Source organism: Mastigoproctus giganteus, chromosome 14 (assembly GCF_048544385.1).
Source record: "Mastigoproctus giganteus isolate SK-2022 chromosome 14, ASM4854438v1, whole genome shotgun sequence".
In the NCBI taxonomy this organism is placed as follows: domain Eukaryota; kingdom Metazoa; phylum Arthropoda; class Arachnida; order Uropygi; family Thelyphonidae; genus Mastigoproctus; species Mastigoproctus giganteus.
Window position 1 is genome coordinate 6,906,693 of NC_143588.1, and position 19,688 is coordinate 6,926,380.

The window sequence follows — 19,688 nt, forward strand, 5'->3', positions numbered from 1 at the left end:
TACGTTATTATGGTGAAATGTGTTTCCCCTTTACTGATATCTTCAATCGTATGAAAAACATAAATAATTTCAGAACCTTCTCTTTGTGCTTTTTTTAAGCTTCGTAAACTTGTTACTCCATGCGAATCGTGAAATTTTATAATTAAAAGAGAAGGTTATCTTGGAAACAAATGCCTCTAGAAACATTTCTGAAAAGACTACTCCTTGTGCAACAAATCAGTGAGTGCTGACTCAATGAGTGAACAATGAATGTGCATTTAGTCAATGATGAAGAATAAACATTTGTAAGTTGTAAATTTCTTTATTATGACTTGCTTGATTTTACAGGTTACATTATCATTTCTTTGGATAAATCAGTTATTGTTTAAACAAACTAATTAGCTAACTAATTTCATTGTTGAGAATGTAACCCCTATTTTTAACATTGTCTATGGGAAATAAATTCCCCCTTTAGAGTGCACGCTAGGAACGAATTAACTTGTAAAGTCGGGAACTGCTTGTATTTTGACAAATGAATGCAATGATTAATCATATTGAGCAGTAAAGCAGGCACGAACCATAATCCAAATGATGTGCATTGCTGCACTCTCTCACTTGACCATACTGGTCTGAAACAAAACAAATAACATTTAAAATACAGTTTAATGAATGCAGTGATGAAATTTTATTGATTTATAACGATACAATTATAATTGATTTGAAAGAAATGACCCAGAAACCTATTCCAGCTGAAAGACCAATCTGTTAAAAGCTCGTGAAAGTTAGTAGGCATGTAATTTACTTGTGTTGTGTGTAGGCATAATTATAACCTTTTTCTCTGCTTATCTTAGAATCCACAAACAGATGCACAAGCGGAAGCAAGGGTCCATAGGATTGGTCAAACCAAGCCAGTTGTCGTATACACTCTTGTTACTTCCAAGACAATAGAGGAAGGAATACTAAAAAGATCACGTGCCAAGAGGCAGCTTGAAAAGGCAGTTATCACAAAGGGTAATTTTGGTTAATTTTTTATAATTAACTAAAATTAATATTTAGTTTGTATGATTTACTTTATACATGTTAAATCAGCTAACACCAACATAATAGGAATATTGGAAACTGTCATTGATTCTGGTTTATTGGATGCAGAATTTGAATATGGTAATACAGTACATTAATAGGAATATTGGAAACTGTCATTGATTCTGGTTTATTGGATGCAGAATTTGAATATGGTAAACAGTACAATGTGCACAGGAAAGAGACTTAATTGCAAAATGCTTTAATTCAAGCCGTGTATATCCAGTAGACTGAGAAGAACCATCAAGGTATTACTGAGTCAGTGTGCTATGACAAGGGTATTAGAGAAGCAGAAATGAGATTGGGGATGGTCATAGTATTGTATTAGACAAATGTTACACTAGAGAACAATATGCTTGACCTTGTTTACAAGTGTATAACCAACATTGAGAACTTTGCTTTACAGGACCATCGGCAGGAAGTGATAATGATGTATTAATGTGGAACATCTCAAGAGAATTGTTGTCAAGGTTAGTGGGAAGGGTTTTAATTCTTGGAAGAAAAATTATGTTAAAGGTCAACATTATTTGATTCTGTTCAATGGAAACAGTTTAAGTAATGAAAATGGAAAATGTTCAAAGAGCTTCTTCTAGAAGTTTCTCATCTTGTTATATATCTTTAACCCTGAGACCCTTGTGGGGTCTGGAAGATTCCAAGAGCTTTTTTTCCATGAGGAACCTTTTTTTACCAAAAAAGAACATTGTTTGCCCATTCCTTTTAATAATTGGTTCACTTTAACCTTTTATTGGTGACATCAGTTTATTAGAAATTTGGCTTGCCTGTAGTTATGGATTAAAGCATTACTGTTCCAGGTCTAAACAGAAATGGATGACCACTGAGCTAATGTAATGAAGTCAGAAAGGAAGTTGCATGGGATAGATGATCTACAGCAAGGTAAATTTCATGAGTTCCAGTCTTCTGTTGCTCAAGATTTTATATTTGTGTCCCTTGATAAAAAATATATACCTTTCCTCATTCATTTCTCGTTCCCCTCTGAGCCTTATTATGTCAGCAAGTCCCCACTTGTCCACTACCCAAACTTGCAAGTCTGCACCTTGTAAGAAAATTAATACACTTTACCAAATCTAGTTACTTTTCTCTGAATTCTCTCTGGTTCTATTACTTTTTAAATATAACCTCAGATTGTGTGTACGGTATTCCAAGTGCAGTTAAAAGATCCAAATCATTTTGAAGCAGCATAGCCCGATTCCAGTCATTAACCACCTCAATCTTCAGGTCTTTGGACCCTTTCACAAAGATCTTAGGTACAAGCTTCTTACTTGGAAAAAAATATTAACAATTGCTTTATTTAGTGCCTTCCCTGTCTCTTACAAGCTAATATTTGATAAATCATTGACATTTACACCAAATGTAACTGGAATTGAGACCACTTGTCTACACTGCTCAGATAACTTTGCCCATCTTGTAACTCCCAAATCTTTTATTCCTCTGCTGTTTTTAATTCAGTACCACCAAGTGTATAAGTCAATTTTTGAATTGCTATTTCACAAATGTAAGACTTTGCTGAATTAAAACACCATTTTCTGACCATTATTGAAGTCTATCTAAAGCTGTCTTGAAGGAGCACTGCTGGGTGTTGATCATTAATCATTGCCTATGATAATTAAATATATATATATATATACACACACACACACACACACACACACACACACACACACAGAAATATTTCTACAAATACAAAGAGGAAAAATAATTGGAAAATGTAGTGTGCTAGGTTGCACAAAAGTATTAGACAATTCAGCTAATGCTCTGAATAAACTGAACAAGTACTTTGTATCAGTATTTACAAGCAAATGACCCTTCATTGAGTAAACTGCAAATGAAGCTAAGTAGTATATACCATATTTCCCCATGTATAAGACTCATCTTAATTTTGGGGCCCGAAATTTGAAAAAAAATGTAATACATAAAGTTATTGAACTTGAGTTTTATTCATCATAAAATTCATACAACTCATAACTGTCTTCATATATTGCCTCGTCCTCAGTTCCATCTATGGCATTTGAAATGCCACACTTCTTAAATGACTTGACAACGATCTTGATATTATCCCAGGATCTTTTCACCCAGGTACAAACTTCTCCTATAGTTGGTTTCTTCACTCTTTCTGCTGGTGTCAAATTGTCCCCAGAAGACTTCATCCATTGGTTCCATTCATCTCTCATGTCAGCTTTGAAGGGTTTGTTAATGCTGACATCAAGTGGTTGGAGCTGGGATGTCAAGGTATGACGGCAAGTTTTGTTTTTTGCTCTGCAGCAATCTTCTTTGTATTTTTTGTTATGTGTGCCCTGAACTGATCAAGCACCAATAGGACAGGTTTGTGTAGGAGCCCACATGGTCTCCTGCTCCTATCTTTCTCAAACCAGATCTTCATCCCATCCCGATCCACCCAACCCTTGTCATGAATGTGGACAATCACTCCTCGAGAAATACCCCGGATGTGGTAACACTGTTGGAAGAGCTTGTTCCGAATTTCATGCGGTTTCTTTCCCGGTTCTGGTCATTTCAGCAGGATGACCACCCTCCTCCTTTCGCAGCCGGCCTTGGGACCATCCATGGCGGAGTTAATAAATTAACTAGCCTCAACTAAGGCTAACTACATCACCTTTCAACACAAAGTGTACAGGCAAATTTTTGGTTTGCCAATGGGATTGAGCCTGGGTGGGTTATTATCGGAGATCTGTGTCTCTATGATTGAGCATATACATTTGACGCCTTTTCGACCCCATATTACATACTATGGGAGGTATTTAGACGATGTTCTAGTTATTACTGATAGTAGTACTGTCCAATAATATTCATTCTAGACTCCAATTTACATTGGAAAGGGAGAATACGCATACTAAGTCGTGAAATCTAAATTTCACGCTTACTCGGGACTCGAATAAAATCCAATTTAACATCTATCAAACGTACAAACATCGGTATGCTTCTGCATTATAACAGCTATCACCTACAAAAGATTGATTATCTTTAATAAATTTATAAATGCCTATAAGTATTCAATGAGGTATCTGCTTTGGGCTCAGAAATACAAATACAGTGAATTCCAGTTATTTGGGCCATCGGTTAATCGGAGCAGCCATTTATTTGTGGCAAATCTTAAAAAACAGTAATCTATTGAGAAAATAGCCAGGGTTTACTTTGCTTAATTGGGACAGCATGCTGTTTAATCTGCAGGAGACTGCAGCACTGGAGATTACCCTGTGATTATCTGATAGTACCATGTAGTTCGGTCAGTTCTTGGAGGTCACAACCATAAAACAATAGTCACCTGTTTATTGGGCTCTTCTGTTAGTGAAATCTATCATAAATGGACAGTAAACTCTAACTTACTAAATTTGCAATAATACCGACAGCTGGAATGCTGTGGGTTATTATGGTGAAATGTGTTTACACTTCCATGAAATCTTCAATCATAAAAAAAATTTCAGATCTTCTCTTCATTCGTATTTTTAAAGCTTTGTAACTCGTTACTTGGTTCTCACTTGTGCATATTGTGTTACTTGCAATTTGTGTGTGCCGTGTTCTTTGTTATTGACTTGTCTTTTCACTGTTTTAAATTAACCCCCACCCACAAATTTCAGTGAACAGAAATGTCAACTAGTACATTAATTCTTCAGATTTTTAATTGGTAAGGTAATAAAGGGTAAATTTGTGCTTAATATAGCTTTGCTTTTATAGCCTGTGGATAATATTCCTCACATTTTTGCTAATTAGAATTTGTTTAATTAAATTAAAATTCAATTCACAAACATGATCACAATGACTGGTGCTTACTGCACATCGTATAGTGAAGGGTACTTTACTATGTTGAGTTCGTTGTAATGTGATTTGATTGTACAGTGAACCAATTGTAAAAAAAAAAAGGGGGGTACATTGTAACTATTTACGTGAAACTTCAGATAATTGGGGCAGCCGCTTAATCGGGCCAAAATGCACTAGTCCCAACGTGTCCCAAATAACTGGAATGGACTATTAACTACCAGATTCTTAAACGGGGGTTATCCCCTTGCTACCATAAACCAAATTAGGGTACAAGCTAAGGATATGCCAAATGCTACACCAACCAACCAACAATAGTAATATCAAAAAATACTTTATTTCTGTCCCATATGTTGAACAGTGGCACAAACAGCTAAGCAGATTCTTTAAAGATACCAAGTTTAAAATTGTGGCCAGGGCCGATATGGAAATTACACGCTATCTGAACAATCACTCAGTCCTTTCCTCATTTGCAACGCAAATTAATGACTAGGTATACAACAATTTCTTGAAGTGATTGTGACTTCTTACCAAGTTTCCACACTTTTTCCAAATATTTGTGCTAATCAATACATGGCCTCAGTTCGTGCTTCTCCTTTGGCAGTGTCAGAATTAGTCTTTCACGCCATTAATGAAAAACACTTATTTAATGAGGCCAAAATACTTGGTGTTCAATGTAATTATATGCAACTATTAATTACAGAAACTGTAGAAATTAAATTACACAAATTCTGTTAATGTTTGCCGGCCATATCTGATCTCAGATTCGTGGGTTTTTATGCACTTATGCACGTGCACAAAGACTTAACCCCTATTTAAGCTTCATGCTCGCCCCTATCGGTAATTTTCATACCTGTGATCACGACACAGTCAAAGCGTTGTCAGCTTCAGGAAGGAAAATCATTTTGCAGTTTTTTCATCAAATTAATTAATTTTATTTTTAATTGCATTAAATTGACTTAAAATTATTTTTTATTCTAATGTAAGCTATCGGATTTTGTTTTAATTTCTGGAGAGTATCATACGGAAGTGTCTACGTACTATATTGAAGTAAACTTCTCTTATTATTTTACAAATCGTAAAATTCCAGGAACTTTTTGAATGTACCTCATATTCCACTGCTACAAAATAGATTCCATCTATTAGAACAGGCCACGCTGAAAAAAAAAAAAAAAAGCCTTGCAGATCTCTAAAGTTTTGCATTAAACTAAAAGGCTTTCTGCATATTGACCCTCCTATATATATCTGGGCCAGAATGTGTCTGAAATTCTGCCTAGGTAGAATTGTAGATATACTGGGTGTCTCAAAAATACACTGCATAACTTCAGGAATGAATTCCTCATATGTAGACAAATATTTTATATCAACATAGTTCTGGAAATTCTTGGTTCCCAAGTTATTAACCGGAATGTTGTTAACCCAAATAACTTGTCACCAAAAACACCTGCCCAGATGTTGAGGCTGAACTGTTGATGTGATGGAAGAATTGCATGCGGGTTGTGAAAGTTTTGGATTCCGTCTCGTGTGATCTGTGAATATCACTAAGGCAGGAAGGTGAGGAGTTGTACCGAACTGCTGGCAGAACATTGCTTGTGCAGGGTAATCGGCTGGTGACAAGGCCTGTACGTGCTGCAGATGGTAAGGTTGCAGTTGGTGTTCTCACAACACTCTCCAAATAGTCTAACGTTGAACAGCCAGTTGCACTGCTATTCTTTGTGTGCCGATTCCAGGAGTGGCATGCACAACATCCAAAATCTCCTCCTCCTCTACTTCAGGAGTAGTAGATCTTGATCGTCCTCAGTCAGCAGTACGAGGTGTAAAGGTCCCATGTTCACAAAGGCAGTGATGGATACCTTCAAGCATTTTCCTGTCTGAACATTTTTGTTCTGGGAACCTTTCATGGTACAAAGGACGAGCCTCCAGAGCATTTCCATCTGCCGAACTGTACATAAAGTGCATATCCGCTTGCTCCTGATTTGAGTACATGGTCAGAATGGAAAACAACAAAGATTCTTTCAGTACCTTGTGATGAAGGAAATCGCCTGCGGAAACAAGACATTCCAGTTAATAACTCAGGAACCAAACATTTCCAGAACTAAAAACAACATATTAACTATTTCCTTGACAATGGAATAAGATTCCCAGTAGAACTAAACCTCCTTAAACCAGAGCAGTGTGCACTTGTTCTGGGATCCAGATATTTGAGTCCTGATGAGTTCCCAGATTTATTTGGCTCTAGGGCAAGCACCCATTTTTTCAGTAACTCAAACTCGTCTAGTAATGCACCAACTTTTAATTTGACTTCGGTACACTTTGCATTGGGGACAAAGAAAATAATCATCAGTTAAGCTGCAATTATCAAGCAGGTTGACCTTTGAATAGATGCAGGCTTTACAAGTGATAAAGCAACTCGCATCAGGATCACCTATAACCATTTTCATCTGAGTGATATCCTCAGTCAATTTTCAAATTGGATTTTGTAGCAACTGTTATTAAAGTAGGTATTAAACTGACACAATATTATAGTAACTAAGCCAAATCCTCTGCTTGCACCTTCATGATGGTGGGACTGTTAGTAACCATGGGCCGGATTACAAATGTGTGTAATCTGGCCCATGGCTGTTTTAAAAATATATAATAAATAGCCTGCTATTTATTATCTATTTATTTTTGAATTAATGGAATTTCTGACGTACATTTAGAAAATACTTTGCACATTGCTACAACAAATATCAATTCACAATATGAATATCATAAGATATTGATAAACAGTATTAAATCTCTCATGCAAGTTTTGCTACTGGATTAGTATTTTGTTACTATAATTGTATTTTTGTAATCTCGTCTTGAATTTGTATTGTTTTTTTTTTCTTATTAATAAAATTGTGTATGTTCAAATGTTAACCGTTACAATAAACAAATGTTTGACAAATTTTTCATTACACACCATTTTAATTTGACCTGCCATTCATAAAGGTTGCCCACCCCTGTTCTTGAATATAATCAGACATCTGTAACTGCAAACTGGGTTTGGAAGTTGCCAGTTATTTGTTTATATACTTCATGTTTCTTAATTTGCTTGTTTTAGTAAATACAACTCTTAATCTTTCTCTTGTCTCAAAGGTTTAATAATTAAGAATAGATATTTGAGAAATTTGCCTTCCTTGACATTTCAGCCAAACTAGAGAGTTGAGACAATTATAGATTGGAAAACTACTTTTATTTTATTTTTAAAAGGGTGCAGAAGTGCATGATGTAGAAATCCCAAGGTGCCCAGCAACTGCTGTAACAGAAGAGAACATTGCAAAAATTGAGGCATTAATCCTGGAAGAGTGCCATCTTGGCATCAAAGAACTAGCTGCAGAGCTCCACACTAGTGGGGGTCTGTGGGAACGTCATCCATCAACATTGCATACAAGTAAAGTGTCTGCCAGATGGGTTCCCAGACACCTCAACCAGAAGGAAAGGGCACAATGGGCACATGAAATGTTGTCATGAAAAACTGAAATATTGCCCCATCCTGCCTATTCCCCCTCTCCTGCATCTTGAATTTCCTCTTTCAAAGAATTTCAGCCAAGTGTTTTCCAAAAAGATGAATTTCTTTGAAATTCATCTTTGTGGAAAACACTTGGCTGTTGATGAGGTAATTTCTGCGGCCAAGTCCTTGTTTGAAGGAGTCGGGACTTCTACAAACTGGCCTACAGAAGTGTATTGAGATGACAAAAATGTGTAATATTTTCCTGCTGACTAGTGATGTTTGTTTAAACTTTCTAGGTAATATAAATCTTTTGATTCCCCCATACACACGTTTTGAAAGTTCTTTCAATGCACCATCAACAACTTAGGTCTCTATATAGATTGTCTTAACTCTACAGGAATGTGTTGCCATCTAGCTATTAATTATATTTACAAGTACTAACAGCTGTTTTTATATTTGTTAGTTTCAAAAATTGGCACAGCAGGACAATTTCTTTTGTTCAAAAAGTGACAGTCTAAAGTACGAAAGCCGAAATCAGGCCCAGTGCAAGGGGTGCACAAATGAGGCACTTGCTACAGGCACTACTGGATGCACTACTGCATATACACGCATCTTAAGATAAGAGTTAAGATACAGTATGAATTATGGGCTGTGACAAGGTTTTGCCTCAATGCTAGTGCATTTCTGGCAGAAATTCCTTGGAATCAGATCCATAAGTTGTGGAACTGAATCAAATACACAAAAAGGATATTTGTGTGTTTAAGAAATTCATCTTTGAAGCACTTACACACATTTAGATATCCTACCTCTTAATAAAGATTTTTCACCATATATTTCATTTCTAGTTTCTGAACTAATTTAACAAAAGAAATTTCTTCGCTCAAAAAGTGACAGTCTAAAGAATAATACAGAATTACTTGCTGTTATGAGTAAATCTTTGCAACAACATACTTGGCTCCTAAATTATTTTTCTTATTCGACATTCAGATAATTTCAGTCCTGGAACTTTTTTATCATACTTTTTATATCAAAGAGCTGCTGGCTATTTACTGTATTTGTTACTTTTCACGTTAATTATTTTTATAATACAGATGTGATGCATCCTAACTTTGTTAGGGTTCAGTTATTTTAATTATTTATTTATTTTTATTTTTTTTTTTTACAGGAAATTTCACAAGTAGTGCAGATTTGGAAGAAATTAACCTACAAGAACTATTACAGTTTCTGCAAGCAAAGGATGGCACAGAATTTGTGCCAAGAGGAGGTGTGCTGACTGAATCAGAATTGGAGGTACTGTTAGATAGGTCTGATTTAGTCTAACACTGTTTATTAATGGTATTTAAGAACATTTGATACTAAGAAGTTTAAAGTGAATAAGGTATGAAATATATATATATATATATATATATATATATATATATACAGGATATTAGAGCTGGAAAAGGAATTAGAAAATGTGAAGTGTAATATCATTGGTTTGGCTGAAACAAGAAAAAAAAAATGAATCATAAGTTTATCAAGTGGAAATGTGCTGTACACCAATGGAAACAGTGAAAGGAGTGAAGGTGGAGTTGGGTTTCTGGTCCATAAAGATTTAAAAAACAACATTTTGGAATTCAAAAGTACATCACCAAGGGTGTCAAGACTAATACTCAAGATTTCTAAGAGGTACAAGCTAAAGATTATAATGATTTATGCACCAACATCGAGCCATGATGATGAAGAGGTTGAAGAAATGTACATCGAAATTGAGTCTTCTAGATGAGCAGAAAACCCACTACACTATTATTATGGGAGACTTCAACGCTAAGGTTGGAAAAAGACAAAACAGTGCAGAAAGGGGAACTATAGGAAATTTTGGAATTGGTGAAAGACTTGTGGAATTTGCAGAATCTCAAGGACTGTCAGTAATGAACACCCTTTTCAAGAAAAGGGTGAACAGAAAGTGGACATGGAAGAGTCCAAATGGATTAACTACTAATGAAATAGACTTCATCCTCACTAACAGAAGATATACTGTGAATGATGTTACTGTCCTGAATAAGGTAAATGTTTGAAGTGATCACAGAATGGTAAGATGTACACCTGATATAGATGTAGGAAAGGAAAAAACTGACTCAAGTAAATAATACAAAGGTCTTTGAGATAACAGAAGAGGAGAAAAAGCAGTATGTACTGGAACTTAAGAACAAGTTTGAACTTCTGCAGACTGCTCAGGACCAAGATATTGACGAGGAATATTACAACTTTCTGAAAGTTGTAAAGCCCAAGAAACCTATAGGGAAAAAAAAAAATCCAAAGAAGAAAAAATTAGTCAAGAAACACTTCTCATGATGAACCGAAGACAACAAATGAAAAGCAAGAAAAACACCGACAGGGAGAAAATTGAGTATACTGAGTTATGCAAAGCCATTAGAAAGAGACTCAGAGAGGACATAAGAAGATTCTACACAAGAAAAGTAGAACAAGCATTAAGGGAAAACAAAGGATTTAAATCAGCAGCCGTGAGCAGTAATACAGAAAGACAAAAGATACTGAAACTGAAGAATAGCGAAGGTGTACTTATAAACAACAGAGAAGGCATAATTCAAATAGCAGAAGATTACTATAGAGAATTATACAAAGAGTAGGGGAATGATCCCAGCAGTGGGGAAGATGGATTGCAAAGTAGCAACACATATGACATACCTGATATTCTTCCTGATGAGGTAGAACATGCATTGAAGAAAATGAAGAATCAGAAAGCCCCGGGGGAAGATGAAGGTACTGTAGAGTTGTTAAAATTGGGAGGAAGAGACATAATACAAAAACTGGCAAGGCTTTTCACAAAGTGCATTAGAAAAGGTGTGACGCCTAAGCAGTGGAATAATGCAATCATAGTTTTGCTGCATAAGAAAGGAGATAAATTGGAAATTATAGACCAATTAGCTTGTTATCCCACATATACAAGTTGTTCACAAGGGTCATTACTAACAGATTAGAAAGAATACTTGATGAGAATCAACCGAAAGAGCAAGCTGGCTTTAAGACAGGATTCTCAACTATGGATCACCTTCACGTAATATCACAGCTAATGGAGAAAGCAAATGAATATAAAACACCATTATGCCTGGCATTTGTGGATTATGAAAAGGCATTTGACTCCATACAGCATAAGGCAATGTTTCGGGCACTGGAAAGACAAGGCATAGATACCCCATCTATTGTGATTTTGAAGGAAATATATGAGAGTGCTACCTTCTTTATTAGACTAGACAAAGACAGTAGAAAATTTAAAATTGAGAAAGGAGTTCGACAAGGAGACACAATATCTCCAAAGCTGTTTACTGCTGCCCTTGAGGAAGCTTTCAGAAGATTAGACTGGTCGCAGAAAGGAGTCAATGTGAATGGAGAGTACCTAAACCATTTACAATTTGCAGACGACATTGTGGTCATAAGCCACGATCCCAAAGAATTAGAGGAAAATCTTAATCAGTTATGCACAGTTAGTAAGGATTTTGGACTAAAGATGAATATGGCTAAAACAAAAGTAATGATGAACAAGTATGCCACAGAAAGGGAAATAAGGATTGAAGGAGCAGTAATTGAAAAGGTGGAGTCATATACTTATCTGGGACAAGTTATTAGCTGTAATAGTGATAAATGGCTGGAAGTCAAAAGAAGAATAAATTTTGGATGGATAGCATTCAGGAAATATAGTCACATACTGAAGAGCAATATCCCAGTTTGTCTTAAACATAAAATAATGAACCAATGTATACTCCCCACCATGACTTATGGAAGTGAAACTTGGGCACTCACCAAAAGAATGGAAGAGAAGCTGAGAACTACACAGCGAAGAATGGAACGAATTATATTGGGAATCGGACTGTTAGATAAGAAGAGAAACACATGGATTAGGCAGCAAACTCAAGTAAAGGACATTCTTATCAAAACTAAAGAACTAAAATGGTCTTGGGCAGGACACATAGCTCGAAGACATGATGACAGATGGACTAAGAAAATAACAGAATGGTATCCAAGAGGAGCTAGAAGAAAACCTGGAAGACAAAGGCGGAGATGGATAGATGAAATTCATGAGTTTGTAGGTAGTAAATGGATGGCCAGTGCTCAAAACAGAAGGAACTGGAAAGTTGCTGGAGAGGCCTTCATCCTGCAGTGGATTGAAAATGGCTGATGATGATATATATATCTCCACCTTGTCGTGGTGGGGGGGGCTTGCGTGTCCCAATGACCCGGAGAGCTAAGTCGGCGGTAGCTTAGCTACTGGTAGGGCCTCCCAAGCCGGACAGTTCAAAGGGTAGGGGCCAGACTAAGAGATACCCTGGCCCTCCAGGTTGGGGGTTGCTGCAACAGGGTAGCTCCTCGTTCAGTGTAAAAAATACACAAATGGTAGACTACCTACAAATGAAAATGGACTGCACTTTCGGAAACGACTCGACTCGGCAAACGGAAAAGGACTATGATTTTTGGATGCTGGAATATTCAAGGCCTTTCAACTAAAAAATTTCTTTCGGATGAACTGCAAAAATTCAAGTTAGACATCGTTGTGTTATCAGAGACAAAGAAAAAGGGATGTGGAGAGGAAATAATAGAGGAATACTACCATTTTTGGAGTGGAGTTGATAAGAGTGAAAGAGCAAGAGTTTCTATTGCTGTTAAAAAGAACTTGAGACGCAACATCAAAAACTGGCAATTTATTAATGAAAGAATGATCTCATTGGAACTGAAAATGTGCGGGAGAGAAATATGTATTTTGGGAATATATGCCCCTACTAATGACACCACCGATACCTTGAAGGATGAATTTTGGGAGGATCTGAGAGAACTAAAAGAAAAGATTCCTAAGAACAAAGAGATATTTCTAATGGGAGATTTCAGTGCAAGAGTAGGAACTGAACAAAATAGCAAAGTTATTGGAAGATTTGGAGAGAAACAGACTATGCAATCTTTGTGAACAGTTAGACTTGAGAATAAACAACATTTTTCCCAACACAAGGATATCCATAAATATACTTGGTCACAGGAGACGAGACAAATTAGATCAGTTATAGATTACATTATTTCCAAACATTCAGGGACAAATGTATTGAAAGATGTCAGAGTTTATAGAGGAGCTGAATGTGGATCTGACCATTTTCTTGTTAAAACAACACTGAGGTGGAACAGGATTAATAAAATATGTGTGGACAACCAACAATGCAGGGAAGGAGAAATGCTACAAGTGGATCAATTTAACATTGACCTACTCCAGGACAACAGCATTAGAAACAAGTTCACCCAGAGACTGGATGCTGCAATTAACATAGAGATAAAAGGTAATACTGAAGAAATCTACGAATATTTAAAAAATACTGTTAAAAAAATAGCTAATGAAATCCTAGTCAATAAGAAGAGCCAAGGACCAAAAAAGAACTGGATTACAGAGAAAGTAAGAGCTGTTGTAGAGGAAAAGAAACTTGGATATCAGAAATGGTTGGGTGATAGGAATGATGCATATAGGAATATTTATGTTGAAAAAAAGAAAATAGCCAGTCGGTTGGTAGTAGAAGAGAAAAATGAAGAATGGGAAAGGAATGCGCAACTATTAATAGCAAATAGGGCTTCAAGCAATCAGCAGAATTGTGGAAGGTCCTTAAAGACTTCAGAAAACAGAATAAACACAATGCTGGTTTGCAATTAATACCTTTGAAAGACTGGACCGAGTACTATGAAGGACTTTTAAAAGAAGACCGGGAAGAGTTCAAGACGATGGAGGATTTTGGTGTAGAAGACTCGGGCTTAAAAGTTTCTGTTAGGGAAGTAGAACTCCTGCAAAAGGAAGGAAGGAATGGCAAATCACCTGGACCTGGAGGAGTTTACATGGAACTTCTGAAATATGGAGGAAGAGGAGTGGCTGTTCTGATACAAAAACTGTTAAATAGTATACTGAGAGGAGAAGAAATACCAAAAGAAATGATAACAGGATATATAACATCAATTTATAAGAAGGGCAATCGTAAAAGCTGTTCAAATTACAGAGGAATATGCATCCTGAACCCGCTGTTAAAGATCCTTGGAAAATGGATCAGGAACCATTTAGAAGCCGGAATCGAGGTATCAGAAGAACAAAGTGGTTTTTCAACTGGGAGGTCATGCACAGATCATATCTCAACAGTACGACAGAACCTTGAAAAATGCCAAACAAAAGGAAAAAAAATCTTTATGATTTTCATTGACCTTGAAAAGGCATATGACAGTGTTCCAAGAAAACTCCTATGGGAAGCACTGAAAGAGGCAAATATTGATGGACAACTGATTAACACTATTAAGGCAATTTACAGGAATAATAGATGCAGAATTAAAGTGGGATCAGCTTTGTCACCTGAATTCCACACTTCAAAAGGCTTATTACAAGGCTGTTGCATGTCACCAACACTTTTCAAAACTTATATCGACATCCGCCTAAGGTCCTGGTCAAAAAAATGTAATAAAATGGGATTGCCAATTAATAAGAACACCTATATTCACAATTTACTTTTTTGCAGACTATCAGGTGGTATTAGCACAAGACTTAGAAGATTCAAAACATGCATGTCATCAATTGTTTGAGGAATATAAACAATGGGGGTTTAAAAATCAATTTTAGCAAGACTGAAATGTTGTCTTCAGGGCCAGGACATGTTCTAAATATTGCAGGTTTTAAAATCAACCAAGTCGATAAATTCAAATATTTGCAATCAATCTTACAAAGTGATGGATCATCCCAAGCAGAGATCAATAAGAGAATTACAGATGGCAGAAAGGCTATCGGCATGTTAAACTCTGTTCTGGGGAGCAAAAATATCCTACATAAAACAAAGAAACTTATATTCCAAACGATTGTACAAAGTCTTCTATTGTATGGAGCGGAAACCTGGACATTGAATAGGCGAGCGGAAAACAAATTGCTCTCCACAGAAATGGATTTTTGGAGATGCTCAGCAGGAACTTCTAGAAGAGACATAAATCGGAATGAAGACATAAGGGAAAAAAAGGGAAGTGAAAAAGACTATTGTTGACACCATCAGAGTAAAGTGTCTAACATTTCCTCACACCTGCCAAGTTTCATGAATAAATAAATTAGCATGGTCAGATATTTTCATACCTCTGAGTGAAGTAGTGTAGTGCGTCTGCATATATATATACAGTATATGGTGCAGCTTTGGGTGTTTGCTCCTTGGAGGTCTCAACTTTGTTGAGTAAGTACTTATATAATGCACAAACTGGAGCATATTTTTTATTGCTGTACTTGGCAGTTTTGATAAAGTTTATAGGTCAAATCCATAGGAAATAGCAGTTTTCCTATGTTTGAAATGTTGCAGCAAAATTAAAATCGTCATTGGTAATTTTGTTTCCATAAGATGAATATGTAGTGAAAAAGCCATTAGATTTACTATTAAATATATTATATATATTATATACTAACATATTAAATTCACTACTTGATGTATAGGTGTTTCCATTCCATAATTTTTTATTAATGTTTAAATTTACAATTGTGTATGTTCAAACATTGCAATTTGTTTATTACATATATAGTCATTTATTAAACAAATTATTCCATCACTAGTATGATCAGTTCCTTTTTTATGCAACATTTTAATTAGGAATACTGAAGAGACAGTATACTACTGTTGTAGGATAATAAGATTATATATTTTAGCTAGCTAATTTTTTAATTAAATGTCAAGTAAATAATATTTCAGGCATTGTTAATGTTATATGATGGAATAATCTGAATAAGTTTAAATATTTCAAGTAGGAAAATAAAAGTCACCTTTTACTGCATTTCGGAAATATGAAACTTACGGTTGGATGTTAGAAAAATAAATTTTTGTGAAAGTTCTTTGCTGTTATTTATAGTTCAGTGTATTCTTTTAAATAATCATAATAAAATTATTAACATTTCTTAATCTTGTATTAAAAGTGCATGTGATTGGTAGATTAAATACAAAACATAAAAATATTGAGTAGTTTCCCATCAGCAGATGTTTCCTTATCTTCCTTTAAATATTTGATAATCAAAACACCTCTCTACTGTCCTTATTGAATTCTGTTTTTTCTTCTTTCATTCTTTATATTAATAGAGTATTAGTTTATTAAATTACAGCTGTTAGTTATTCACTGAGTTTATAGTTGCTGTGTATTAACCCTAAATATTTTATCTAGAGCATTGTCTAAGTTATAACTTCATAGAACAGTGCTGTAGAAGTGGCCTTAATGAAATTCATAAAGCTGTGTTGCCCAGCAGCTATAAATAATTGTCAAATAAGTGCGCTGTAGATCATGTTTTAGAACAGAAAAATGAGGCCATTTGGAATAACATGTAATACTTGAGTATAGAATACTACTTAGCATGATGTTCTCAGTGCAGGGATTTAAGACATTAATGTTGTAGAATATGTGCAAGCAGCAGTTTTTTTTATTACATATAATAATGGTGTTCAATGTTAACTTCTGCATGTTACTATTGTGATTACTTCAACTATTTGAACATTTTTTTTATTAAATAAATTGATGTTTTATGAAGTGATTTTTACTAGCTACCAGATTATTGAAAATAAATTTTCTATTTCACAACATCCTGCATCCTCTTTTGAAATTTTTTTTTTTTACTTAGAAAAGTCTCATCAGAATCACTTGTACTACCATATTTTTCTAATGAAATTAATTTGCTGAATGGTGAAAATAAACATTACATATATATTCCTATAACATTTTGTCATAAAATGTAATAGCATCTTACTATACTCTCTCTAATGATACAGTAATTACCAATCCTCAGCATCTGTTATGATTATAGTATAGATTTACCTGCTCCTTCATCACTTTGTATTTTATATAATGTTGATATAAATACACCATAGTTTACCCATAATTTTAACTACATACATAGTGTAGCGGCATTTAGTTTATCTCATATTGTGGCTGCCTTCGCAGTGAGATACCAGGTATTGCACTAGTTCAAATAACTAATGCTTCTCTAGTAGTGGGCACCACCAAGATGCGTTTTGGAGCTTGTTGGCTCACTCATCAGTGGACGGCAGGTACCCTGGTAATGCAGACATGTCATCATGGTTGCAAAGTTAATTCCACAATGAGAGATGATGAAGATAATGATAGCATTTTGAAGACTAAATGCTCAAGGCATAATACTTTGTATTTTTATGAACATTAATTTTCATATTTGCTTAAATTTAATGTGTGAGGAATGTGAAGATTTTCTTTGGTTTTGAAATAACCATAATACCATTCCAATCTGCATAAAATTAGGTTTACAAGAATTGGAAAAAAAAAAGTACTATAATGATTTATAGATCTTTTTTTTTTTTTTTCTCCATTTAGAAAAAAAACTTGCTTAACACAATTTTTACTTACTCATAATGTAATATCACGGAAGTGTTCTACACACTATATTGACGTAAACTTCTCTTATTATTTTACAAATAATATGAGAAGTTTACTAAATATTAGCCATATTTAGCAATATAATATAACAATACTAGATTAAATGAAAATGGATAGTGTTTTTTTTTTTTGGTTCTCTTCCATCTGCCAGGGACAAAAGTATATGACTACTACAGAGTAGATTATTTGGTTTCTAGGAGCATTACCAACTAAGGCCATATTGCTCCGGGGATATGTGGTCATCATTCCCTGACCTTTCCGTATTTCGTGGCTCACAGGCTTGAATCCCAGTCTAATCAAGTGTGTGCTATGCACTATTGCTCCTGGCTACTGAGGCACCTTATAGAGTAGATATCTTTTAAGGGCACGAAAGGTGATATTAAGAGTAGGTGATCTGAGGACTTAACAAGAATAGGACAATGTTGAGGAAAAAAAAAAAAAAAAAGTCACGAGTTGTGATAAAATTTGGAAGTGTGTACAACTCGGCTCAGTCACAATAGGTGGGGGGTAAATTTGGTCCTGTAGACACTGCAAGGCACATTAGGTAGAATTTTTCATGTGTGGTCTGTGCACAAACCACACAGGTAACACTTATTAACATGAGAAATTGTTTTTTCAAGGATGGAATACACTTAAATAGAAAGGGTACAAAAATATTCACTAATACTATCGAGGCAGTATTAGGTGAGTTTGAAACTGGGGGTGGGGAATACAGTGACTAGTACATTAACTCGAGTTGCAAGCACAACTGAAAGTGATTCTTGCACTGCTTTTATTGGAACAGGCAGCAGCCTGGAAAGCAACGTGTTGAGGATTTCAAGCTGTGCCATCAATCATCATGGAACAAATATATAATGGGCAGCATTAGGATAGGAGTAGGAACAAGTACATGAATACTAATGCTAGCAGCATAGTCAATTTGATTTATGTTTAGGATATATAGCAAAGTAAAGCAGACAGCTATGAAAGTGGTGGGTCTATGCGGAGCTGCACTTGATTGTTGACAGCAGACAGGGATCATATGATAACTTCGTTTAGTCTTGGATCAATACTAGCATTTTAAGTTCCATGCAAATGGAGGTAAGTGCCATATTCCAAGTAAGTTTTGCTTACTATAGTTTTCACCAATTTTTGTGCCTTTTTGAAAGTATTTTCGTGCAGCGCAGTCACTACAGTGGTAGCAATGTCACTGTTGACTTGATTGCACTTCAAGAACACAAGAGTTTTCAGTATATTACAAGTAAAGCATTACCCATATTTTGAATGGAGAATCTGATAACAAGGATAGTTTAATGTATTCTTTGAACTTGAGTTAGTTTTCTTTCTTTATAGAAGTAGTCTCTTAGTTTATAGAAAACTAATTTCCCGCAAAAGTGGGGGAAATCGCGATGCTCCAGTTTAAATAGCTGTACATTGAAATTAGACACTAAATTATTTGTCCCCAATATAAGGAACAAATGAAAACAACTGGGCAAGAACAAAATACTGAGGATAAAAGACAAAAATCTGGAAGTAACGATTTAGACAAACTGACTTATGAATAATATTTTTAAGCAAAAGGACTCCTAAAAATGTTGATGAAACTAATAATGAAGACTATGCACGTCCTCCAGGCCTCTTGAGTATGAAAAGGGCCAATTAAGCAATTAAGTTGTAATTGTACTTAGAAGACTTCCTCCATAACCAGACTAGCAGAATAACATCTGCAGATTATAAACTGTTGGACAGTCTTAGAGCAAAGAGTGATAGACCTCAACACAGAAAATACTTCTGAGATCTAGGAAAGAAAATGTAACTGAGGAAAGGAATAAATACGGAGAAATGAACACCCTAAGTTATGCACAGGTATCAAGGGCAAGTCAAAACATAAAAATACCCAACCTAAGGAAAATACCTAGAACTGAAGAAACCCATTTGGTGATATTAAAAGCAA